Raw genomic sequence first — 27448 nt, 5'->3', positions numbered from 1 at the left:
AAGGCAGAGGCACCTTCTGCTGGCGACCTGAACAGGACCACAGCACCCAATGCTCACCTGCCACTCCTTCCCTGGGTTTTCAGACCATATATTGTCTGTGTTTAGAGAAGTGCCATAATAAAAGGGGCAAGGGTTCTGGTGAACTGGACCTTCAGGCACACAAATAAAAGTTGATCTTGGGAGCTGGATTTGATGATCCTTGTGGGTATTGCATGATTCTGTGATCTTCACTGATTTATCTTATTCTAGCACAGGCACATGGGCTATGATTGCAATCCCAGCACGAAGCACACTCCAGGCTAAAACCCCAGTGTATGACTTTGGCAGTATCTGTGCCGCATCCAAATGTTGAACAGCTAACAACTAAAGTCCCTGCTTAGTCTTTCCTCTCTCAGCCCTTGCCTGAAATTAACAGACAGTTTTGCTAAACTGTTAATCTGGAATTAGAACCTCAGGATTGGATGCTCTGCCACAGACCTTTTCTTCTTGTTTATACAGCTTCCAAAATGTGGGTGGTTTACTGGAGGGTTTATCTACCTATTTTGTCTTATCTTTCCTAATTGCAAGCTCAGGTATAAACAGAATAATTGAATCTGCAGAGTAAATAAACAAGCGCTGCACACAGAACTGGGATCAGTAAAGATTGCCTGAAAATTCCCAGATGTATCTGTAGGTTTCTCCTACAGCTGGGCTTGCTTTGTGTCCCAGGGTTTTGATGTAGGCTCTGCTCTGTGATGATGAAGTTGTAAAACAGAAAACTCCGGAGAATTATTCAGCCTTAAGTGACGCAGAATAATCTTTGACTCTTTTAAAGTATTTGATTCTCCTTTTTGCCCTCTGAACAGGTATAGTGTTGGGTGAGGTGAATGAGAGCAGTTCCTACTTCCAAGGGCATTATTTATTCAGAGATAATTTTTTATTGGTTAAAATGCATTCTCTTATATGCCCAGAATTTGCAGTCCATGTTTTTCTGTATTGCAGATTAACATCCATTTCCATTTTAATAACGACAGTGAATGCAACAAGCAGGGCCAGACTGTGCAAAACAAATGTCTGCTAATTTGTAGTCTTTTAAATATGTAAAGCTAGTCTTTGATATTAATACACCATTAAAAAGGAGCTGGGAAGTTCACAAGTCTGTTCCTGTGTCACTTGTCAAGCAGCAGAGCAGCTCAAAGAGCAGCTCGCTGGTTTGCAGCATCAAACTCACCTCAATGACTTTGGCATCCTATAAAAAATTTTGGTACCTGACATCCTAAAATTTTATAGAACATGCAAAATCCATGGGAGGAAGCTGCATCTGCAGGGCTCATGCCTTTCTGTGTCCTTCATGCTTTCTCCAGCAGCAACAGCAATGTGAGCCATGACTTGGCTTCTCCAGCAGTCCTGGGGGATGGAGGAATAACCACATCACCCTGGCAGTCAGAGTCCATGCACAGTGACCATACTTTCCAACCCTGGGGATTATGTTTACAAAAATCCTTGAATATCAACACAGTTAGGAAATTGTTCAATGTTTTGGGACTACAACATTTGAAAGGGAAATGAATTTGTCATTGTGAGCTTTACTATAGCCAGGGTCGAGGTGATAACAATTAATAAAAATCCTTAAACTGTTTCTGGCAGCAGCTTGTGCAACATTTTAGTTTTCCTTCTGAACTCCTGTTAATTGGGAAAAATGTGCAGCAATTTCACTTATTCTTTTATAAGGTGAGCCATGACTGCTCTCATTTCTCCCATTTCTGAAGGGAAGAGCTTCACTGAAGTATCAGGAAATCATCAGAAAATAAACAGGGTAACTTAGGCATTTGAGACAGTTTTCAGCTTGAAACATGGACAGTTGTGCTGTTAGCAGCTACCTGATCCAAGAAATGGTCTATTTTTCACCCATAACAAGTAGGACACAGGTACAATACATATACTTTGGGCATAAACAATGAACTGCATTCCCATTTTTAGGGGAAGACAGAGTCTCATTAGCATTGCTGTATTGATATAACTCAGACAACATGCAAGGCATGCACACACTGATTGCACTGCAGTACTGTGATGAAAGCCAAATCTTTTTTCCCCTCATAAATAGGCCAAATTGGTGCTTCTACACTGTTTTACCTGTTATCTTAAGAGGCTTGTTCTTTTCTTTTGGCACAGAGGTGGAGCTGCTTTCAAAAGAAGACAACCAGGTACAAGTCATTGACTTTCCATACTCAAATATATTCCTCATCTTTCATCTTTCCAAGAGTTTTGAGGGGCTTATTATTATAAAAATAATGAAAATTTCATCTTTGTGAATATTTGTCTCTGCCTACTTTTAGTCCATGACTCTCCCAGATCTGAGTCAATTCATCCCCACAGCAGCAGGAGAACTGAAGAAGGAAAGCCAATTTCTGTTCTCATGTACAAAAAAAGTCAGGATGAAATTTGTCCTCCTCCTGCAGGAACAACCCCCCAGCACTTGGTTTTGATATTAAACCCATAATTTATTTGTGAGTTAACCAACTAATACCTGGTTTGAGCATCACTAGGCAGGGACAGAGCACAGGCCCAGCTGATGGTACTCTTACTACCAAAATTGTCCTAGATATCAGAAATTGTTTACACTGTTTATCATTTTTCAGCTTCTAAAAATAGCTCTCCAGTATGCACTGTCTCATCTCAGAAATGAGTAAAACAAACACCAGAAATCGGGGAAATAACTTTTTTCTTCTTTTAAACATATTGTTGACTACACGAGAGTGGCAGACAAAGACTCCATCAACAAATTTGTGCATAAGGAAATGGATTTTCATGTAAATAATTATTATGAATGTTAACTAGCTGCACACATCATCAGGAAAACATCAGGGAGGTTTGTTTGTGGAAGCTAAACAAAATATGTTTGCTTCCTGCTGTTCTTTTATGGGTATTTTTATTGGAAGCAGAGTTTATAGAGGCATAGCAATTATATATGTTTCTCTGTAAAAGCAGCACTTTTCTTTGGAAACAGTATCAGGCTCTCTGCAGAAAAACAAAGTTGGCCAAACTTCACAGTTATCAACCTAGAGTTGAAAATATTCCCTCTTCTGGAATGTCTTGATGTTGTTTATATGCACCTTTCTGGTAGTGATTTCAAGTGCAGCAAAAAATAATTAATTGCTAGAAAGTTGAAGTAGAAATTACTTCAAATGGGATCTTGCCAAGGATTTGGCAAACAAACTGTTATTTATTTCAGCATTTTCATCCTGGTGAAGGAAAAATGTCCTTAGATGAAAACTTATCTGCCTGGTTTATTGGATGATACTAAAACTGTAAGTGATGAAAAGGATGTAGGCTTGCTGGAGTCTTTCTAGTTCACATGGTAGCACTTCCTGGCAGGAATAGTCTGAGACAGCTTTTATAACCCAATCTTCAAACAGGCCTCACCTCCATCTCCAGTTTTTCTGTTGTTTTCATGAAAAACTCTGCCTCTGTGAACAGAAGAACACAGGTTTCCAGTGAAAGTTTGGGTGCATGGTGCCATAGAGCTGATAGGCATTGCATTCCTGTGAAAACAACTTCCATGCTAAGGGAGAGAAGCACTCTGCTGTTCTCCTACTGAGTGGGGCATGGACACCAAAGGCACAGGGGGCTGTGTCTGAGAGCCACATAAATATCCCAGAGGCAGGTGCCAAGAGGATGGTGCCAGACTCTTTTCGGTGGTGCTCAGTGACAGGACAAGGAGCAATGGACAAAAACTAAAACACAAGAAGTTTACAACATGGAACCATGGAATATCCAGAGCTGGAAAAACCCACATGGTCATCCAATGAAGCCCCTGCGCCTGTTCAGACACCCCAACAATCCCTCCCTGTGCATCCCTGGGAGCATTGTCCAAACCCTCCTGGAGCTCTGGCAGCCTTGGGGCTGTGCCCATTCCCTGGGGAGCCTGGGCAGTGCCAGCACCCTCTGGGGAAGAACCTTTCCCTGAGCTCCAGCCTGACCGGCCCTGGCACAGCTCCAGCTGCTCCCTAGGTCCTGTCCATGGGCACAGAGATTGGAGCTTACCCTCCACTTCTATGGGGAAGAACTTCTTTGCATGGAGGGTGGCAGAACCCTGGAAGAGCTGTCCAGGGAAGGTGTGGCATCTCCAACTCTGAAATATCCCAAACCCACCTGTTTCACCTGCTCCGGGTTACCCTGCCTTGGGGGAATTTGAACTGCACCATCTCCAGAGGTCCCTCATTCCCCCACCGATTCCATTATTCCGCATTTGTGTATTGTAACCTCACCGGGCATCTGCTTCCTCCCCGCTCAGACCCCCTGCCCCGCGACACCGCGGATGTGAGTGCGGGAGGAGCCGTGCCGGTACTCCAGGGTGCGAGTGCGAGATGAGCGGTGCCGGTACCCGGGGTCCGAGTGCGGGATGAGCACTCCCGGTACCGTGGGATCTGTGTGCGGGATGAGCACTCCCGGTAGCCGGGGTCCGAGTGCGGGATGAGCACTCCCGGTTCCCCGGGATCCCAGCGCGGGATGGGCACTCCCGGTACCCCGCAGCCCGCGGGCGGCTCCTCCCCACGGTGACGGCCCCGCTCCGCCCCGCCCCCCCCGCTCCGCCCCGCCCGCTCCCCGAGAGGCCGCTCGGCTCGGCTCGGCTCCGCTGCCCGCCGCCGCTGCACACCGCCCGGGAGCCGCAGCCGCCCGCGCCCGCCGCCCGCTCCGGCCCGGGGGAGCCGCTCCGAGCGCGGCTGCCGAGGTGAGCGCCCGGGGCCGGGGCAGCGCGGGTCAGGGGCGGGGTGGAGCCCCCCATCCTCCGCTCCCCTGCTCCCCTTTCCATTCCCTTATTTCTCGTATGCCGACCCCCCTGGCCGCCGCCTCCGGGCGATGTTTTATTCATGGCCCGGCGGGCTTTGTGCGGAGCGGGCTCGCCGGGAGCGCCGGACCCGCGGCCGCGGCGGGGAAATGGCTGCGGGTGGGCGGCTCGGAGCCCCCCCGGCGCTGCCGGGCCGTCGCCAGCGGGGGGCTCGGCTGCGGCTGCACGGCCGGGGCGGGAGCGAGCCCTGCCAGCCGCTCTCCGGCGGGTTTGTACGTATAGCTGCGTGTCCATATCCGTGTCTATTTACGTTCTTTTTCGATGCTCGGCAGCAGAGTATTGCAACACCGGGCTCACCGTGCGCCGGGCGGCACTTACACCATCGCCGAGTTAACTGTAGATGTCAGACTGTGCTTGCTCTGGGGTGATGTCAGATTGGTAATAACGCGCAGAAATGGGGATTCGGTGCGGGCAGAGCGTGATGGAGCCGGCGCGGACAGAGCCGGCGGAGCCGCTCCGCTCCCGGCGCACGGCCTGCTGCGGGGGCAGTGCCCTGGCGCGGGCGGAGCGTGGGGGCACGGCGATAATTGGTAATTATTTGTGGGGAGCTGCGGACTCGGAGGAGCAGATATTTATGCCTGGAGCGGAGATACTTGGCTGGTTTTGCCTTACAAAGGTATTCAGGCGTGTTTTGGTTAGAGAGTCGGCTGATGCCTGTCTTGTCTGCCAGTTGTGCCATAAGGCAGCCTCCTCGGCTATCATCAGTCCAGAGGAGGAATTTTGTTGTGTGCTGTGGAAAGCTGACTGTGATCAATAGGCAGTGTAATGTTAGCTCCTGATACCGCCTCTTGATTTCTCCCAAGCTGATTATGGACCAGCGAACTAAAGCTGAGAGATGCTGAAACACATCCCTTACCTTAGTCAGTTCCCCATTCGCTTGCCCTTCACTTTCCCTACACCCTGGTTGCTTGGATTTTAATGGAAAGATTCTGATTCTGGGCCTGTTCAAAGAAATCTGTGTGTTTTGATTTTGCTTGTCTAACTTGCTGTTTAATAATAGCTGTGAGGCTGAAGATCCCCGTGCCCAGGGGCTGTAGGGGTATTTGTCCTTCTGTACAAGTGAAGTTAGCCAATACTGCTTGATGCTGTTTAACCTTGTATTATCTTAGGTGTCATATGATGAGATGGCTTGATTTGTTTAAGGCTTTGTGATGATGCAATGCAATAATAATTATAAATCTTCTCATTGTCTGAAGAATCTTTAAATACTACTCTGTCTTGGGAGGTACTTCATGTGTGCTTATTCCCAAGAGGCATGGGCATGGACGAGCAGATGATATTAATCACGTTCATTTCGGGGTGGGAGCAGTTTGGCACAGGTGTTTTAAGTTGTAATTTATGGGTGTGATGTCATGTGCTAGATAAGCTTTCATAGGATCTTGCCGTGTAAATTACAGCCTTTGTTTATGTACGTGCAATTTCATGTTTTGGAAATCCACGCTGTATGGTTTGCTCGCGAGCCTGCGCCGAGCTGTGAGCGAGCTCCAGCAGAATGTGCTTCAATTGCGCAGTGGAGCTCAGGGCTTGGGAACATTTTGCTTTGCCTTGTGCTCCCAGCCCGCTCCAGGTGTGAATGTGCCCCGTGGCATCTGCGTGCTGTGATGTGTCTGGTGGTTGGCTGTGAAAGCAGTGGCCAGGTACTTGGTTTGTTTTCTTCTTTCTCCACGATCTGGTCTGGTCCGTTTTTGAGAAGAAACAGGGTGCTGAAATTACTGACTTCAACTAATGTGTGCTGGAGAGAGCAGCTTGGTTATTTCAGGCTGCTGTGGTTTGTTATGCAATCAGATTAACAAAGGTTGAAATGATCATTCAGCCTTGGGTAAACACGATCTATAGAACAGCGTGGATTAGTGCAGCTGTTTACATCGGGCAGATCTGCTGCACTTGGCGTGTTGCAAATGCTGGGTGGAAACACAGTGAGTGGACACAGTAATGTACTAAACAAATTTTCAGCAATCTCTTTGGGATTATGATGTACTTACTATCGATTGTCAGTGCTCCAAGAGCTTCTGCAGCGCCTTAGGTGCTGCCTGCACGCATGGACAAACTTACTTTTGGCTTCATTTAGTTGACAACCCAAGGCCTCCTGGAAATCTTTGTGCACAGCCGCTGGTGCCTGGGGTGCTGTGCAGCCTCTGGGCTACTGCAGTCCAGGGCTTGGGTCAAGCAAGCTGACTGATGCTCAACTGGAAGCTTCCTGAACTAAACAAAAAATACAATTCCAGCCATGTTTGCTGAAGCTGGCAGCCCCTCAACTGGTCCATTATTAGTTGGCTGTTTCTTGTCACTGTTGTGGCGGTGGCATTGCTGCAGGAGAGGTTCTCAGGGCTTGTCTCCCTGAATCTGCTCAGCAAGCAGGCAATGACACGCAGGCATTGCCACTGTGCTGGAGGTGGCAGGAGCTGAGAGGGAAGGGGCAGGCTGGGATGTGGGGAAGTATCCAGAGTGTGGGGAGGAGAGGGAGGTGTTGGTCAGCACAGACCTCTCCATAGGTGTGTGCTGGGACCCCCATTTGCAGCTGCACCATGGTGGGCTCGCCTGGGCTCTGCTGCTCCAGGAGGGCAACTTGTTCTGAAAATATAGGGTGTGATGGCATCAAATGTTTGGGGGAAGGGAGGAGTAAGCAACTCCTGCAGTCAGTTTTCCAGAGGCCTTTGTGTTGGTGTGGAGCTTGAGCCTTCCAATCTTCCCCTCATTCAGGGAAAGGTAAAGGACCCTCGAGGATCCTGCTTTTCCATCCTCTAATCTAGCAGGGGATGAAACAGGGCTACATTTTGAATACATGCCCAAAAATACTCCAGAGTTTATTATTATTGTTATTTATTTCCTTGCTGGCTGTGTTTAATTCTATATAACCAGGTATGTAATTGCAAAGGGATTTCACAGGCACTTGCAAATGTCTATCACTGTGCCGCTGGCTACTCTGTGTGCTGCATAACATTTGTGATAAATGTACCCAGGCACATTTTGGGTACACTGGAATCCAAAGAGGTACTTCAGGGAATAGGTAATGCTATTAAGGCTGTGTTGTAGGATGTTCAGAGGAGGTAGTGTGGAATGTGATATGCAGTCAGTCATGTTAAGGCTATTTCTTTTACTGGTACAAGTTTACTTCAGCTCTGATTTATTAACAGGTTGCTCTCCTGTCATCTTCAATCTTGTGAATGAAGTAAGAGCAGTTAGTCTCTGTCAGACTAGAGGTCTGTCTGGCTCGGTAGCTCCTCTGATGGGACCACTCCCAGGTGCATAGAAAAACTGGAACAGTGCAGTTCTCCTCCTGCTAAACCCTTGTAGCAGTCACCACCCTAGGAAACCTTTGGGGTGGCAGCTCCAGGGAGGAATTAAACTGTGTTTAATAGCTACTGATGGATTGTCTTCTCTAAAAAAATGTCTTAATTAGTTTTGAAAAAATTTCATGACATTAGTGTTCACAACCTCCTGTGCTGGGGAACCCAGTCTGAAAAGGATTTTTTATTTTCATTTTACAGTTTCATCTGAATTCTAGAAGAATATATTTCTTTTTATATTTTCACACAGAAATTAACTCTATGTAGGGATGCTAAGTGATCTTAGAAGGTGAGTGAAGATGACTGCTTTATATTTGTGGTGAGGTATAATCCCAGCCCTGTTTGCAGTCACATTTCATGCATAGGTACCATTATGGCTGTCAGATTTAGGTGACTGCATGCAAAAAATGTTCAAATACAAGACGTGATTTCTGCAGCTGTGCATCCTTGACATAGATTGGGGTGAGTCTCAGCTCAGAAATACTCAGATGACAAAAGAGTTGCTGCAAGCAACATTGTTGGAAGATTTACCAAAGTAAATCTTAGCAAGGGATCTGGTGCCACGTTTTAGGACATGAGTGAGAATGCAGAGAACAGAATTTAACAGTTGTTTTAAAGAGCTTGAAGCTAAGTAATACAGATTCCACAAAGTGCTGCATGATGCAGAAAAAGCAGTAACTCAGTCTCTGAACTGTTCTATAGGTTGGCTTCCACCGCACCATCCTCTAACATTTCAAGAATAGACGCGTGGTAACAAAGTTGTGGTTTAAATTCCACTTTTTCTTTGTGTGGCACAGAAGCAGGATCCTTTGGCTGTTAATTGACCTACAGTATTTATTTTTGTGCTTGTGGTTCAGGAGTCTGTCTGGGTTGCAGGAGTCCTCTGGGTCACAGACTTCTGGATACTGTGGTAAAGTTGTGTTTGGCTTATTAAAATAAGCTCTTCAAAGGTTGGTAATTTATTCAGAATCATACAAAGGGTATCCTGAGCTGGAAGGGATCCATCAGGAGCATGGAGTCCAACCCTGTCCCTGCACAGATACCCCTCCAGTCCCTGTGCATCCCTGGGAGCGTTATTCAAACACTCCTGGAGCTCTGGCAGCCTTGGGGCTGTGCCCATTCCCTCGGAAGCTTGGGCAGTGCCCTTATTGTGGTGGCTTCTGAAATCCTGTTGATAAAAAAGGGTAGAATTTTCATGTTTCTAAAACAAATATAAATTCTTCATCTTGTCATTTCTACTACTTTTCCACCCTTAAGCCTGTAAACTTATGATTAAAGTGGGTGGAATTTCAGCCTGATGGTTTACAGGGTGGGATAATAGTAGAGACTGACCAGACAAATGTTTTGTTTTAAAAATAGAGAGGCTTACATAATGATGCTATACACAACAACAGCGTATGGATATGGATAAGATCTCTGGAGCAGTGTTAATCCAACAGCATCCCTTGCCTACATGTCTGCTGTTGCTTGCTTCAAAGGAAGGTAATTCTGGAGAGAAGAGATGCCAGTGCCAAGTGATTTAACTGCAGTATTGATCCAGTCCTGAGCAGACTTCAGGCAAGGCTCTGGGTTAGAAGTTTGGAGAAACAGGTTTTTAAACCATTGTGAGCTCCTAATTTGTCACCTGAATGAGAGAAAATGATTCTTCCTCTTTTTTTTTGTGGAGCCCTGTCTGTCTCTTGGTGTTTTGAGTTGTTTACAGAGATTCATGTCTTAATGTGTGGCACGTGGTTAGGAAATCTGAGGCCCTGTTTTGGAGAATAAAAAAAACCAAACCAGTGAATGTGTCTGAAAGCATCAGAATGGGCTTACAGACTTTCCTCTTGCTATGAAAGTGGCCTCAGTTTCTTCTCCTTCTGTCTCTGTGTCTCTAGGAGAAAGGCACGGGCTTTATCTGTCAAGTTTGGAAAAAGATAAAGAGCAAGTTCACTTGAGATATGTATTTAATAGGGAAAATTTACCAGGATCTATATATACAGGTGGGCATTTTCCGAAAAGTATGTTAGGTGTTGAGGCCATAAAAATGTTGCTGCTAACCAAAATTCTAGCCCTGAATGTATCTATAAATACCATAGCCTTACCCCTTTGGCTCTGTGAAATTATATGTAGCTGGAATAATTTCATACATCAGGACATAAAAGGACCTTGGTGAACTTGTGCTTTTATAATAAACAAGAAGAAGTTTATCTAGGTTGCCCAGTTTATTCACACAAAGACAGCTCTTTACTCGGGGAGGGGGAGGTACTACCTCTTAGACTTTCCTCCTTAGGATTTTTATCTCATCCTGTCCCAAGATTTTTTTAATAAAAGCAAAACAACTTTAATGTTTATTCATTTGGACAGACAGAGCTCTGCGTTTTGGAGTCATGGCTAATTAGATTTGTGGAGCCTGTGCAGTTTTGGATATTGGGCAGGGAGGTTGTTTTTGCAGGAAGACACCGAGGAAGGAGCGCGTTGCTTGTGCTCCCTTTCTTACAGTGGCAGCAGCACTTTCCATGCCCTGTGCACTTTCATGATGTCGGTGTGCTGTTCCTGGGGAAGCAGGCTTGGTGAAGTTCACCTCTGTGTTTGAAGAATTCCTTTTAAACTGCTATTCAGTAAAGCTCTGAGTGGCAGACATTTGCACTTCTCCAGTGGAAAACAGTCTGAGGGAAGAATCGGCTGGTAAACCAAAACAAATGCTGTCTTTCTAAGGGCTGGCAATGGGCTGTAAGCCCATTCTGCTTCAACTTGGAGGGATGACTAAGATGTTTCTCCGCTCTGGCAATATCCACTTAAGATCCTGCTGCTTCATTTCATATACAGGCCTGCTCACTCCAGCTGCATCTTGAAGGGAGCACAGCTGACGTGCAGCAAATGCACTGCCAGGCTGACTGCAGTAAATGCACTGCCAGTGTGCAGGAGCTGCTCTTTTGTTAGCAGTGCCTGTGCCCAGCTCCAGGGCGTTCTCTGAGCTAGGCTGTTTCAGGCTGTGGTTTGGGCTGCTGAGCATGGCCAGCCATGTGATGCTGAAGGACAGGCTGCTGCTCCTCTCCTCCCAGTGCAGCCTGTGTGCGTGCAGTAGTTGTGGTCTGGTGGATGCCCAGGGGCTCAGCTTTCCCTTCTGAGCCTTTATTTTGTGCAGGAATCTGAAATAGCGGAGCTGAAGCTGCTGAATAAGCCAGACTGAATCCAGAGGAGCAGATCTGGCTCTCCCCTTCGTCTGCCACAGAAATGTTGAGAGGAGAAACTCCTGCGAGTACTTCAGGGAATTGTTTGATTAGTGGGTGAAGGGAAAGCCAGACAGGGTTTTCTAATCCCATCTCTATTCTTTTTACCATTCGAAACTCTAATGGATATAATTGTTTTTTCTTATGATTTATGTTATTAAATTGCTCCCTAGTTTTCAGGTGTGGGAGTCTATCAGCCAGGGCTGCTGAAATTAAAATCAAAACCTCATGATGAACAAGCTCCTGAGATGATCTCATTTAATAGTAAGAGGGAGCTGTATTCTTTCTGCTTTGGTCATGTTGGATAAGGTGTACCTTTGAGATTAAAAAGTCCTGATGCTCATGGGAGGAGGGGGAGTGCTTCCTTCTTTTGTCTCCAGCATTGCAGCAGAGATGCTAATTAAGTATCAAACAAATTGGATTTGGGCAAGTTTGCCTTTGCTATGGCAGTGAAAATGTTTTGTTTGGTAGAGCTGCGCAAATTACACCGGCAGGCATTCACACAGAGATAAATCAGCCCCTGGCTGCCCCAAATCTTCCTGCTTCAGTCGGCAGGAACATGCCAGAGGAGCTTTGGGGATGGCAGGAGTCAGTGAGCATGTTCTGGAGCAGATTGCGTAGGGGCACAGCCCTGAGCAAAGACGTCACAGCGAGGAGTGACTGTGCTGCCAGCACAGAGAGCCTCTGTCAGCGGGACAGGCAGCTCCAAATGTGGGGCTGCTCTGCTGCTCTTCCCCAACAACAGGGCTCGGAGCTGGGTTTTCCTGGAACTACCATTCTGAGCTGTTTTCTGAAAAATCAGATATTAAAACGTGGAATAAGAGACGTCAGGCTCAGTAGCGACGTTTAGGAGAATAAGGAATGCTCAGCCTTGTGAAGCTCCATTTAGTTGCACATTTATTTGGGGATTTTTTACAAGCATAATGGAAAATTATGCACTTGACTCTTCTCAGAGTTGCTGTGGGATTCAGGGGACCTAATTTCCCTAAGACTATGAAAATCCCAGGCTTTGCCATGTAATTTTTGTTTGCCTTTACACTTCTGCGCTAGTCATTGAGCCTTCTTTCATCCACAGCAAATGCTTGGGTGCCGCAACAGAAATGGTTTGAAAGTCAATGATTTGAGAGAAAAAGGGCTGGAGCTTCTTAGATGTCTGGGGACTGGATGAAGTAGGATTAATCTGGCATTAAGACAGAAATTTGTGAGAGAAGCGTGGTCAAGTGACTGGCTGGAGAGAGGGGGGATTCATGAAGTCAAAGTCACTTCTTCAGCCAAAGCGGGGATCAGGCTGATACATTTCTGATGGGGTGTTTTGCCTGGCCTTTCCCATAGACTCTGGGTAGCTGTCACATACTTTCTCTGCAATTATTTGGCATTCTGAGAGATGATGCCTTAACAAAAGACTCTCAGAGCGAGCAGCTTTCCAGAAGGTCATTGGAAATTTAATGCTACAGTGTAATGAGGTTTGTGAGTTACCTGTAACACAAATAACAGTGCTGACGAGTTGCTTTTCAATTATTAATTCTTGTACTGTAAGCTGTGGCCATTAAGATGGGTTGTCTATGCAAAGTGGTTCCATAAAATGCAAATTATTAGCTTCTATGTGGGTCAGAAAACATTGCATACTTGGTGTAACTTGTAGTTAAATAGTCTCCTTTGCTAAGCAAATAATTTAAGCACTGGTTACTCTCAGCATCGTCAAAAACATACATGAGTTCTTGCTGAGTGTAAATAAAAGGGTTTCAGCTTTGAATGATGACTGCAGGATTTGGCTTAAAAGCTATTTTTGGGCCACGGGCACAGCCCAAAGCCGGGGGACGTATGTGGCTCTGCTCCTGGAATGGCGTCAGGATGGAGGATGACTAAGTCACCCCTGCAACTTCCTGCTTGCTCCAGAAAGGTGGTGATTTATTGCAGCTCTGTGTCAGCAGTAAATCGCTGTCCACCCGCGCTGATTCAGCCACCCAACTTAGCTGGGAGTTAGGGCTGTGCCCTGGCTCCTTCCACCCAGCAGCTGCCGGGTGGGGATGAGGCCATCGCCCTTCCTGCCCTGTGTCCATAGGGCCAGCCAGGCCCTGACTCCTGTCCTGGTGCAAATGCGGGACTGGGATGGTGTTCCTGCCCACTGAGGGAAGACTGGCTGGGCAAAGCCTCAGGGCCTTGGGTTTCTGAAGGTGCTGAGGTTGAAGCAGTAGCAAATGTGGCTCCTTCCCACCCCGCAGCTGCCGGGCTAGGGACAAGGCCATTGCCCTTCTTGTTCCATGTCTGTCAGGGCCAACCAGACCCTGACTCGTGTCCTGGTGCAGACATGGGATTGGGATGGTGTTCCTGCCGTGGGATTGGGATGGTGTTCTTGCCCAGTCAGGGAAGATTGGCTGGGCGGAGCCTCAGGGCTTTGGGCTTCTGAAGGTGCTGAGGTTGAAGCAGTAGCAAATGTGGCTCCTTCCAACCCAGCAGCTGCCAGGCTGGGGATGAGGCCATCACCCTTCCTGCCCTGTGTCTGAGCACCAGCCAGGCCCTGACTCCTGTCCTGGTGCAGTTGTGGGATCGGGATGGTGTTCCTGCCCACTGAGGGAAGATTGGCTGGGCAAAGCCTCAGGGCTTTGAGCTTCTGAAGATGCTGAGCTTGAAGTGATAGCAAATGTGGCTCCCTCCCAGCTCCTTCCCACCCAGCGGCTGCCAGGCTGGGGATGACGCCATTGCCCTTCCTGCCCAATGTCCGTGAGGGCCAGCCAGGCCCTGACTCCTGTCCTGGTGGAAATGTAGGATTGGGATGGCATTCCTGCCCAGTCAGGGAAGATCGGCCGGGCAGAGCCTCAGGGCTTTGGGCTTCTGAAGGTGCTGAGGTTGAAGCAATAGCAAATGTGGCAGAATCAGCACATAGCGATGTTGCTGCTTGGGGAAAAATTGTTCCAAACCCTTCCAGGCCCTGCCCTGGCTTTCCTTTGTAGGCAGAACAGGTTGGGCAGCAGCACAGGGCTAGGGAGGCTACACAAAACAAGGGGAGTTCACTGAAGATGTTCATTAGATGTATCATGTTGAGGGCTCCTGTTTTTCTGAGGTTTACAATGCCTCTAGTGCATAAGGACAGATTTCTCTGCTCCTGTTGTAGATGAGTAAGGCAAGTAGTTGTTCTACTGCTGCCTTTTCCCTCCTACCCGCCCTCCAAAACAAACCCAAGGTGCAAACCCACCCCAGTCTAAAGATCTGGTTTTGAAATAAAACACTTCATTTGAGGTACAGGAATGATCTGGCTGTGATGAAGACTGATGGCAATGCCTCCTCTCTTCTCTTCCACCCTGCTCTCCCAAGAGCTGCTGCTATCCTGGGAAAGCACACGAAGAACCCACTTGCTCGCTCTTGTCGTCACAGCCCTTATCTCTTTAGTGGAGTGTAAATAACCAGGATAATTGTTGTGTTCCTGTATGTTTTATGCTCTAAGCCAAATGCAGAAGAAACAACTCTTTTCTGGGGCGTTTTTGCATCATCCTGTGCTTTGAAAAGCCACAAACAGGCTGTTGTTGGCCACAGTCAGTGTCAGCTGCTTCCCGAGGTGTCTCTGGCCAAGGCAAGTTTTGATGCAGTTCTGGGAAGAGGCAGAGGTGGGAGGGAAGATCCCAGGTGAATTAACTATGCCATAAGGATAAGGAAATTATCCCCCAAAATCTCTGAGCTTTCCTAGAGTTTGAGGTCAGCTCTGCTTTTGATCTTGGTTGTGACTGAATATCCTCAGGAATAAAAACTGCAGGTAAGAGTGGAGGCAGCTCTGAAGACTTTTGGTTTTCTGTTTCATAGTTGCTACCTGGTGAATGGTGCTGTCTGGTTTGCTGATGGATTCTTTTAATTGGTAACCTCTCTGCTTTCTTAAGTGTTCAATTTCCCATTCTTCTTTTCCTCATCTATAATTTTCCATTCCTTACCTGCTATCATCTCCCCTAACATGTCATGAACATGCCTGAATTTTTGTGCTAAAATGGTTTTATTGCTTTCAAAAATACTAAATGTGACTGGGTGTAAAAATGAAAGTAGCATGTGAGCTTCAGCCTGCTGCTTCAGTGCCAGTGAAAACAAACTCTGTGAGCTAGCACCCATATCCATAAGGTTTTTTCCAGGTGCAGACTGAGCTGTGGTGCTGACTGTGGGAATGCTGACCAATGCTGAGGGGGAAGAACCCCAGCACTGGAGGAGTGCAGAGACCTTCAGACTGCAGGACTGGTTCTGGGCCTTGATTTAAATGGCAAAGGAGGGATGGAAAGCAGAAGATGGGAATGACTTTTGCCCTTAAGGCACAGTATGCCTGTTGGTGGTAAGGGTTGGAAGCTGTCTCCAGTCTCCTGTTCCTCATCCCTATCTGGTCATTAGCCACCAGGCTGAGAAGGTTGAAAGATTCGAGGTGCTCTAGAACTAAGTTTAAAACTGATGGAAATTACAGGGGGCTCAGGGGCAGTGCCTTGGACCTTCAGTTGTTTGTGGTTACCTGGAAATGTAGGAGTGCTGTGTGCATCTGTCTTTGGCAGTTCCCCTGGTTTCTCTCCTGTTTGCTGCTTTGTTCTAGGGAAAACTGAGGAAAAAAGAGAACAAGCATGCACTGGTAAAAGAGCTCCAAAGCCTGTGATAAGGGGGAGAACATGTATGTGCTTCCAGATATTGCTGGACTAGGAGAAAAACGACATGGGGGTAGGGAATGGTGCCCTGGGATGGGAGTTGGGAAACCACAGCTTCTTTTCCTAGGGGGCTGTGGAGCTGCTGTGGTGGGAGTTGCCCAGCCAGGCTCTCTGCAGCCACAACAGTGTCTTTGTGGTAAGGCTCTGATCTTGTTCTGTGCTTTGCTATCACAAAAGTAAAAACTGGTTCTTTTTCTTGCCTTTGAAGTGTTTTTGTTTGGTTTTTTTTTGATCCAGAGTAAAATCTGGATTATTTTTCAAAATCCTTTGATCAACTTGAACCTCAGTATCTTAATTCTGTTCCCATTGTAGATTTGCTTGTCAAATACTATTTTTAAGGTCAGAATTAAGACAGAGAGTATTTCTTCTTGCAGTGTATGACAAGTACTAATGCTCAGAGTGCAGTCCTGGGGCTGGGGTGTGCATCCCTATTTCCTGATGTTTTCTGAAGCTTCACCTGCCTCCGCAGGGCGAAGGCAGTGCTGATGGACTGCAGGGTTGCATTGCTAATAACTGTAAACAGCCATTCTGACTCACTGGTCCTGGAAGACAGATCTACAGTCATATATTGTGGCTATGTTAATTTGTTTACAAATAGGAAAATTTGTATAGATGAAGTTTAGCACATGTCTTTCTGGTTGCCCTCTTTAGAAGGTGTATGGCTCCCCTGAACATCTGGTGTTTGGTTGTCCCCCAACTTCAGCTCCCACCACCCTTCTGCTGTCCCTACCTACCTCATACAGACTGGAATCTTTAGGTACCTTGGGCTTAGCATGCATTAAAAATAGACTTCTAGGAAGAAGTTCAGGGTAATGGTTGGCCACCATGATGCCCAGCAAAGGAGATTTCCCAGATGTTCATAGCATGGCCTGGGTGGGAAGGCACCTTAAAGATTATATCATTCCAACCCCTGGAATGACAGGGACACCTTCTGCTAGACCAGGTTGCTCCAAGCCTCATCTGGCTTGGCCTTGGGTATTTCATTTTGGCTGACTCTTCATTTTGGGGTTAAGGCAGAGCCCGAGCATGTTGTGTTTGGGTTGTCACCATCCAGAGCTGGTATCAGTAACCAGAAAAATGACATAGAGAGTGGGAGTATAATGTTCATAAATGTAATGAACAAGGAGGTGGCAAGGTGGAGTGCTAAGATGGAATGTGAAGAGCTAAACAGCTGATGGCATGAGGCTGGAAACGTGAGCAGGAGAAACTGAGGCACAGCCTAGCAAAACCAGAAGGAGGCACTTGGTGTTGGAAAGGACATTGTGTAAGGGCTCACGTGTGCTTTGCATTGCTGTCCCAAGGTGTGTGGTCAGGGGCAGAAATGATCAAATGCTTCTTTCTCCTATCCTTTATATGGTGTATGTTATGAATGAAAACTTTCTGAGTGAGTGCTCAGGGCCAGAGCTGATTTCTGTAGGCTGCCATGGCTTTGTGTTGGTTTTCTTCATAGTGCACTCTTCTCTTCTAATGGGTGACATAGAGTTGGGCTGGATCCAGACAGAAGATTTGTCACTGGAATCATGCTGAACAGCACCACTAGGTATGGGCAAGGCAGAAGAGGAAAAATTCAGTCAGGGTTTTTCTTCAATTCTGCAATACTAAAGATCAGCCAAAAAGCTTGTAAATATTCCAGTTGTGATCTGCAGTGATTCTGCTTAATGTGCTTTACTGATCTTCCTGTCATCTCTTCCATAGGGAAATGTTAATATTCCACTTAGGAGCAGTATTTCTTTTGATCTCTGACTGCACCCCTTGTTTGTTCCCTAAACCATCTCTCTTTCTACCACTAACCACTTAGATAACTGGTGTTACAGCAAAATAATCACCACTTGTGTTAGTTCCCTGATTCTCAGTGGTGCTGCTTTGTATTCTGGGATTTGATTGCAAAACAGACAAGTAGATAAGTAAGTAAAAGGCAAAGCAACAGCAGCAAGAAGAAAAAGAAACTGCATTTGATTAAAATCCGTTTTACTGTGGTACCTTAACTGTAGCTAATTGAGTGTGTGTTTTGGGGGGAGAAGTGAGGGTATAGGTGAAATTTAATGGATAAACTTGGGATGGGGTTGATGGAAGAAATCAGTGTCATTGTGGGCACACTGTTGGGAAAGAGGGAGCACTAGCTGGCTGTGGGAATACAGAGATTTGTGATTCCGGTAGCTTTGCCTGGTTAAAGGCCCTGCTCTGTAGATGGAGGCTTTGGTATTTCTGTTTTTTGTCCCCACCCGTGCTGTGTGGTGTTGCAGTGACCTGCAAAAGCCAGAGCAGCACCGTGCAGTTTCATGTTGCCACTTGTGCTGGCACACAGGATGTTTGACAGGAGAGGTCCTGGCAGGACACCAAGGAACAAGAGCTGGCTTGTCAGCAGAGGTAGTGGAGGGAAGGCACAGAGGTAAGGGAGGTGCAGCAGGGCCTGGTGTCCAGGACAAAGAGCTCCAGTGCTGGTTTTGGGCAGGAAACCTCATGTGTGTGCTATCTGCAAAGTCTTAGGCAACCTAAAGTTGTTCCATGGGGGTCTTCTTTATTGGCTTAAAACTTTAAGGTGTTTCTAAAAAGCTCTTAAGAAATTCCTTGGTTAATTTTGCTTCCAAGCCAAAAAGCTGTTCTTCTGGAGTTTCCTTTCTCCAGCACTGGCACCATTTCCCATTTCCTCTTCTTAAATTTCCCCCTACCACATTACCAGTTGTGTTATGTTGGTGCAAGGAAACCCCAGATGAGATCAGGTGTTGTTCTGGGAAGTGCAGTCGTGCCTTTCAGCAAGGAGTTTGGTTTTCCAAAGCTCACAAGGTGGGGAAGAGGGAAGGAATGAGGAAATGGACAGGAGAGCCCAATAGATGTGGTGGTCAGTCCATGCTGACTTGCTGCTTTGCGCTTCCTACAACTTTAGTTACTCTTTGAGGAGAGAAGAGTTGCCCCTGTACTTGAGCTGGGGTAGGAGGGAGTGTTACTACCTGATGGTTTTGTATTCTACACCCCATTTCCCACCTATCTGCTTTTGGTTTCCCTTGGGTGCAGGATGAAATGGACTTCACAGACTGGATGTAGTTGTTGGGAATAACTGTACTGTCTACTCACCTTTAAAGTCCTGGGTGAGCTTGTGTGGTCAGTGTAGGATGGCTGGGGGCATTGGGGGATTCCACTGAAAGCTTCCTAAGGAAGGAATTGCTTCTTTCTTTGTTTCTCTGCATCCCCAGCTGTTTTTGGGATGACAGCAGTTTGGGAAAGCAAAGGAATATAATGAAAGCTTGCCATCAAATTTGAAAATGAAAAAGACTGTCTCTTCCATGGATATAAGAGCAGAAGGATGGAAAGGTGGAACTTACTTTTGCCTCTGCTGTGCTACTTGCCCTTGGCTTTCCTGTCTGTGAAATGGTGTCAAAATACCAACCAGCTCTGCTCAGCACAGGGGAATGAAGGTGTAAAGTGCATTCCCCATTGATGAAAAGGAGCAAGTGTTCTGTTGGCTTTGGAGTGGGGGGGTTGCCTGTCTTTAATTTCTTTTACATTGTTTTCTCATCTTCCTCTCCGATGAGTGCTGAAGGAAGTGCTGGTATTCCTGCAGTCTCTGAGGAGTGATGGATTATCATCTGTTAAGGGACTGACAGTCCAATCCAAGTGGTGAATTTTGAGCACAATGTGAGTGCACTTGTTCCTTGTGTGCTGTTACTCAGTGTCTCTGGTGTACGAATGTTTGCTAGTGACAAAACTCACTTTCATGTTTATAGACTTAATAATTTGTTTTGGTGAAACTCCCTTAATTTAGTCTCTTTGAAGCCAGTAGAAAAATTCATTTACTTTCAGAGTTGGTCACTTCTTTTAAGATTGCATTTTTCCTTATGTTTTCTGCCTACTCAACTATGCACAGCCAATCAGAATGTTTTTAGTCCTACTATAATTTGTACGGTAAATAAGCAGTTTATTCTATTCTGCATCAGATTCCAGTATAAAATGGCTGAAGTGATTGGGCAGTGACCCTAAGAACAAAGGGTTTGCCATGTCCAGTCTGCTGAAATGTCTCTGTGCAGATGTGGAAGCAGGGATGGTAGGAATGTACCTGTTCCTCCAGAGCAACTCTAATAAAAGGTGCAAGTGTCCCTAACTGAAGGTATATTTGTAACATTGATAATAATCTATATTGTAGCTTTTAAGTACAATTTTTGAGTCATTAAAGTTTAAAAATATCTCTGAGATTGAGTCCTGCTGTTCCCCCAGCACTGCCAAGCCCACCACTAACCCATGCACCCAAGGGCCACATCTGCATGTCTTGTGAATGCCCCCAGGGATGGTGACTCCATCCCTGCCCTGGGCAGCCTGTTCCAGGACCTGACTGCCCTTTGAATGAAGAAATTTCCCTGATATTCAATCCAGTATTCCCAATCTAAACCTTCCCTGGCACAGTTTGAGGCCATTTATTCTTGTCCCATCCCTGTTCCCTGGGATCAGAGCCCAACCTGTCAGGGAGCTGTGCAGAGCCAGAAGGTAATATGGATAAATAAGAAAGTAATAGGGATAAATAAGAAGGTAATAGGGATAAATGAGTAGCAGGAGACATGCAGAGACAATGAGGCAGATTGCAGCATAGGACAGCTGACCAGGTAAGCACCCAGTGTCCCCTGGTGACCCTGAGATTAGCGTTGGTGACAGACAGGGACATTATCTGTGACTCTGGGTTGGGTACCTTCTGCGTGTTCTGAGTTAATTAGTGATCTGTGTGCAGATTGGATTGGGTGGCAGTAATTACTGTGGTGCCTGTACCCACTGAGAGTGTACAGGTCTGTCAGGATTTTGGGAGGGTGGATGTGCAGACAGACCATGGCAGCAGGAAGCTCTGGGTTTAGGTTGAGTTTTCTGCTGACTGCTTGGCACCAAAGCCTCGCTAACCCCTACCTTTCACTCCCTCCCCATTTTCCATGTGTTAATTTGCTTTAGTCAAAAGATGTTCCTGCTGAACTTGTTACAAATGGAAGGCAATCTAAACCACGTTGTAGCATTGTACATATTCAGGCAGTAGCAAATATGCTGGGGCATTGTCTGGAGGTGTGGAAATCTGTCCTGGCTGTGGGTTTGGAGTCAGCAGTCACCCTGCTCCTGGTGGCTTTCCATTCTCCTTTGTCAGCTTTGGGAGGAAGCAAACTTGAAGCGGGAGGAGAAGGTAAGCAGAGACTGAAATTAATATTAAGCACTTCTAGATTAATTTCACTGACAAAATCTCTGCTTGATTTCTGTGGGAGGAGCGTTTGCCAGAACCTTGCCAAATTATCCCAGAAAGCAGTTAGAGAATGTTAAGCAGAAGCCCCACAGCATTTCACAGGAGTTTATTCTGTTATTTCAGTAGTGACTCATCTCCAGAATGATCCATCCTTTTTGCTGTGTACATGTGGGGGGAAAAAAAAACCACTTACAAAGGTCTCAGAGCCGTCTCAGAGCTATACAAAATGCAGTGTCCTGTTCAATTATTAGTTAAAGCATCTGGGTGTCTCAAGCCCTTAGGCAATTTTGAGAGTTATCCTGGCAAAAGATGTTTGCAGTCAAACCTGGTTCAGTTTTTGTTAAACATCCTGAATTTTCTTAAGAGTGTGGAATGAGACAGAAGTGGTAGGTATAGACAGAGGAGAAAGTGCTAGGTATGATTCTCTGAATGGACAGAGTTGTTGTTTTTGAAACCTCAAGGATTTTTAGAACATCACTTTTTCCTTTCTGTGCGTCATGTTTTTAGCTAAATGACCTGAAAATTAAAGATCAGCATTCCAGTGTGTTTGTTAAATGCTTTGCTTCCTGAGGCTGCTGTTCAGAAAGCTGAGGGCTCTCCTCTCGATTTTTCATCCTGCCTCTGCTCAGCATCCTCAAAAGGCAGCAGTGAGTACAAAAACAGGAAAGGGGAATGATAAAGTGTGGGAATCAAGGGAAAGCTGAGTTAGCAGTGCCAGGAGGAAACAGCCCTAGCCATAGCCTTGGTGCTGGTGAAAAATAAATGGAGGTGAACTGACTTAAAATACTTCTGAAAATGAAGTTCTCTTTCTTGTCACATTTTTCTGTGACTTCTTCTAACAATTTTTAATGCAATAAAGTAGAAAGCAAACCTGTTGTAGTGACTGGATGCTGGCATTAGTGTTTTAGCAAACACCTACACAGCATATATATGGACTAAATTATCTAAAGGGCTTGTTAGCATATCATCTGCATGCAGAAGAAAGTGATGGTGGTGATGCATGCTGCTTAGAAATCTTGTGAAGCTCCTTTTTGTTTTCCTTTTTCTTTTCATTGTTTTCTCCACAATAAAAATGTCTACTGCATTTGGGGAGGACTTTTTCTCTCTGTCATCATTTTTTGTTGTTGTTTTGAAGGCCTTGAGACATTTCCCCCTATTTTATCATAGAGAAATTTTGTAAGGTATACAGACAGTGCTTTTGTGAAGTTCATAGAGCACATGAAATAGTGGAGAGCAAAACCATCTGCCAGTGAGTGTTTGATCTACAGAACAAGCTATTTCTGAGGGAAGTTGAGTAATGCTTGACTTGGTGTTATTTTGTTTTGCTTTGGTTTCTTGGCTTACAAATCAGTGTTGAAAAATACCTGCCAACTGTAATTATTTTACTGGAAGTTTAATGCAAGGTCTAATTTTACTGGAAGCCTGGAGGAGAGGAGGAGACAGAGCTGGAGAATGGCATCTGATGTGGAGCAATGGTGATGTCAGGCATATTTAAGATAAGTGAACTTGCTGTTAATAAAATAAACACACAATGCTGCTTTTGGCCCACTATGAGCCATGGAAGTACTTGTGGCAAGCTGGGCACTTCACTACTGGACCAAAAGTCTTGGCTGGTGGTTTTGGTTGTCTTTCACCAGACCCTCTTGGCATATGTGTAACTTTGAGCCCTCAAGCTTGCTGTGATTGAAGTATGTGTGTGTTTGAAGTGCTTTGGCTGAAAAGAAAATCAGTACTATTCTGATAAGGAGATGAGAAGTATTAAATTGCTTAAAATACTAGCTTTTCTCATGGGAGTCAGGTTTTCTGTTAAAAACTCACTATTGTGCTGATATTTCTTCATCAGGGAACCTTTGAAGCAATTTCAGCATTTTGAGATACGTCTGCTAAAACCTTCCTTGTCCAGCTTTTCTTTTAAGAAGGACAAAAACTAAAGAGAAGAGAGAAAAAAGTGAATTTTCAGAGGGAATCAGCATAAAGAATGAGCTGTGTGGGGAGAATCCAGTTTTTTCCACATTATGTGATGCTCCATGGCAGAATTCCCAGATGTGCAAGCACTGATGTATAGCTGGTGTGAGACAGGCGAGTTACATCTGGTGGCTTTGCATCCAGCAGAAACCCAGGGATTTGTCTTTGGTCCCAGAAGAAAGGATTTCAGAAGAAACATCTGTTGCTCTTAGAACTTGAGGCTTTTTGATACAATCCTGGTCATCCCTCTGGAGTTCTCTCCCTGCATTCGTCTTGTAGGTCACTTACTTATTTTTTATTTATTGAAAGATCAAACACCCTTTTCAGACCCCTCAAATCTTTCCTTTAACTTTACTTAGCAGATTATGTAGTGTACCACTGACTTCTGGTTTTGCTGCCCATTACAAAAGTATGTGAGGAGTTTTAACTGCAGGACTGATGCATTTCTGAAATTGGAGAGGTGATAAAGGATTGGTGGTTCAGATGTGCTTTGTGGGAAGTGTTTACAGAGCACAAAGGTTGTGGCAGGAGCAGTTAACGTTGCCTGTTAATAATTTAGGCAAAATGTTTGGGAAGAAAACAGTGGGAAACTATTTTCATGTTGTTCTGAAAGGGAAAATAGAATCCATCCTGTGAGCATTGGGCAGGACAGTGACAGTGCTGGGCACAATGCAGTTTTGTAGTTCACTATGAAAATGAAGGGGAAGGATGTAGGGAGAGGGGATTTTCCTCCCTCACCTACTTTTTCTTCAGGGAAAAAACCCAGACCTATAGGTTTTCTCAATTTACTCATTGAGAATAAACTTTCAAAGGTGTTTATAAACCTCAGGGTTTGTGTGATTTGTCTGGTTAAGCAAATCAGCAGAATCTGCTTAGGCAAGGAGGCAGGGAAGGTATTGCTGGCTTTCTTTTAAATTTCAGGTAGAACCTTAAAATTAGAGGTTGCTACAAGTCCCTCCAGCGTGTTTCATATAATTTGATATTTACACACTGAAAGCTTGTCTAGACTCTTCCCAGTTGTGTTTGTTATGTACAGCATCAATCACTGCGTGTCTGTCCTTGTCAGTTTGTGTATATGAGATTCATCCTGCTCTCTCTCCATCTCCCTTTTCCCCATAAAACTCCTCCCAAAAGGCTTTATTCCCGTTTTCCCATAGAACTGCTCCTGTCAGGAGCCCAGCAGTGTCCTGAGCTTTGGGTCAGTCTATGAGCATGGAATCCAGACCTCAGCACTGCACCAGCTACTAGAGAGGAAATGAACTCTCTCCCAGCCTCAGCCAGGACACCATCCTCTAAGCTGAGGGTGATTCATTGTGTTCACAGGCTGAGGGCTGGTCTATTTTAATCTGGAACCCACTGCAATTATGTTTAGGTGTCTCTTTGCACCTATGTAAGATGATAATTGTGGTACCTCCATCTTCTGTGTGGTACCCACCATACTCTGAAAGCTTGGCCTGGTGACTGGAACGAGCAGCATTTTATAGGGGCTGGGTGATAGTAGTTGAAGTGTTTATTGTTAAACCCAGTTTGAGTTTTTTGTGTATATAGAAGTAAAATTAATTTGAGTAGGACTTGCAAATTGTCTTCTATGTGACCTTGTGTTGGTGTTTATCTTCTGTTTTATGCTTTAATCACAGGCTTTCTGGGGGAGCCTGCCCTTGCTCCATTTTACAGTGTCCAGCACAGAGGGATTCTTTCTCATGCTGCTCCCACATACCACAGAAGTTGAAGTAATCATGAAATTGCATGCAACTCTCTTTCCTCTCCTCCACAAACTGCTTTAAATTGTTCAACTCCTCCTTTCTTATCTGCAGGCCTGTGAATTGTGCCTAGAATTGTTCTGAGCTTGTCACAGCTCCCTGCTGCCTGTTTGGTAACAAGGGACACTCTTTACTTACATGGTGGTAAACCCTTTCTGCTAAACAGGAGCAGAAGCTGTTTGCTGTGTTCTGAGGAATTCAAGAAATCTTGAACAACAGTTTTTCCTGTTTCTTTTCTAAATGCTGAAATATTTACTTCTTGTCTTAATCTTGCAGTGACATCCTTCACAGAACATGTCTTTAAAAAAGAAGCAAATGTGAAATTTGTAGACAGGAGATTAGAAAGTCAAATCCCAGTTTGGAAGGTAGATATATTTATTCCCTGTGTTCACACTTGTTTACAGTAGATGCAGCATTTGTTTTTGTTTTCTTGTTTTTTTTTCCTATCCCTTGCTGCTTCTGCAAGAATTTTGCATGTTTAATTAACAGCTTCACATTTGAATTACTCCCCACCAAATTTTTGCTTCCCATTATCAGTCTCTTCCCTTCTGCTGTCATCTGAAACAGTTCTTTCAAGTACAAGAATTGAGGGAACACTAGAGCTTCTGTTTCTGCTGAGGTGTGTGGATGCAGCCTTGAGAGCAGTAAAGGGCAGAAGAAGTGCACAGAGTTCCTTGTGAATAATTGTGAGTGCTGGTCCTCCTGGTGCTGCAGGATGGGGCATCTTGTCCTGCGCATCTGCAGAGAGCCCTGGCAAAGAGCTCCTCCCATTTCAGGTCTCACTGACCTGCCTGGCAGAGCTTCTTGTCTGTAGGATTGAAATGAAATCCCTTATTGCCAGATTGCCAGTGCATTCCTGTTGTAAGAATTTGGGTTTTGTGAGTGGCTGAAAATGAAGCCTGATACTGAGAACTAAATCAGTTCATTTTCTCATTTAATGGAATTGTCTTCCTTTATGTACAAAGAAAACACACACACATGGAAGGGGAAGATTTCATTGGCTTTTGGGGGGCTGGAATCCTACCAAAGCAGTGATAATTTCCTTTATTGACTTCTTTTCAATTGATTGGAAACAACACAATTTTTTTTTCCCCTGACTATGTTCACACTGTGCTCTGTGAACGTTACATGACCTTTTTCTTCCTGACCCATGGAAGAGCAGATATCTCTGCTGCTGGATGTTTTCCCTGGTCTGTTCTGCCTTGCTCTGTCCCAGCCTTGGTGCAGTTTTCCTTGGTGCCTTTGAGGGTCCTGGTTCCAGCTGTGCAGTACAGGTGGCTTTTGGTAGCTATTCCTGTTTTTGCCAGGGTCAGGATGCTTGGAGCATGAATCCATGGTCCCAGCTAGTCTGGAATTGAGACTTCCAAGTGCAGAGTGATAAATGTGTCATTGTGACCTGCATCTCTGCATCTTCACCTGGAGTCACAGCTCATGAAACTGAACTCATTTGTTTAAAAAAAAATTATAAAAATGTATGGAGTGAGAAGTTGGTAAGGGATCCAACAAGATATTTCCCCACCTCCCTGCAGGGAAGGCATCTTCACAGTTGTGGAAAAAGTCTTGGTCAAAGCTGCCTTGTGTTTCTAGAGAAAAAAAATCCTGCTGAAGATGCAGAAACCTTCTAATCCAGATAATCAGGATTCTGGATTGTTATTGTTGTTTATCAGCAGGAATACCCTGCAGTAAAATTCTTCTGTAGATTTTAAGTTCATAAAAGGCAGACCACAGGGTTAAGACTGGTGGGGTTTTCTCCTCCCTTGGATTTTAATGTTGCTGAATAATAATGGTATCCATTTTTAAACCTGCTTTTGCAGCCTGCAGCCAGTTTTTTCATTGAATTTCATGCAGGTAGACTACATATAAATGCAATATTGTCATTAGTGATATGAGTGGTGTCCTAAATATCCTCATCCATGGTGTTTGCATGGTAAAAATGGTTCACCTTCATTTCAGAGGTCTGATGTTTCTTCAGCAAGAAGATAATTGAATAGTAGAGGAACATGCTCCTGCTAAACACTGAAGGATGCCCTGTTGTAAGAGAAACTCGAGTGCATGTTAAACAACTGTAGGCTGATCTATTTTGTAATTTAATAGAGGAGCTCATTTGAATGTTTTCCTGAGGGAATGGCACTTCAGTGAGCGTGTTGGTTGGCTTGTAAGTACTAAACCACTTGCATCAGAAGGGAAGCCCTGTGGCATGTCGTGTTGAGAGGGGATGTTGAACAGGGTGAGTATTTGAATTTTTGGGATATGGATTTGCTGTCACAGTAAAGTTTTGGATGAGGCAGAAAATGAAGGTAATTCTTGGTTCAGGCCCCAAGCCCCTCTCCAGCTCCCCTGTAGCCCCTTTAGGCACTGGGAGGCACCTTTTCCACAGAACTTTTTCTTTTCTTGCTTTTGCTTCTCTGAGCATTTGGGACACAGGAAATAACACCAAAATGTTTTTTTCTTTTTTAAAGCAAGTTGGAAAGTTCTTAGCATTTTGCCCCTGTGCTTTGTTCCCCAAGCCCTGTTCCTGCTGGCAGTGGG

General features: G+C 45.4%; 1 protein-coding gene across 1 annotated transcript in view; it reads left to right on the top strand.

The window, feature by feature from the left end:
• Nucleotides 1-4640: 4640 nt before the first annotated feature.
• The window catches only part of C11H1orf21 (chromosome 11 C1orf21 homolog), a 101754-nt gene continuing 78946 nt past the window's right edge, over nucleotides 4641-27448 (top strand). Inside the window, exon 1 of the mRNA XM_063165460.1 lies at nucleotides 4641-4711. The gene's annotated coding sequence lies outside the window, so the exon portion shown is untranslated. The remainder of the gene's footprint in view (nucleotides 4712-27448) is intronic.

This window comes from Melospiza melodia, chromosome 11 (genome assembly GCF_035770615.1).
Source record: "Melospiza melodia melodia isolate bMelMel2 chromosome 11, bMelMel2.pri, whole genome shotgun sequence".
Classification (NCBI taxonomy): Eukaryota; Metazoa; Chordata; class Aves; order Passeriformes; family Passerellidae; genus Melospiza; species Melospiza melodia.
Note: the sequence above shows the minus strand (reverse complement) of the source record. Positions and strands in the feature narration are given on the sequence as shown.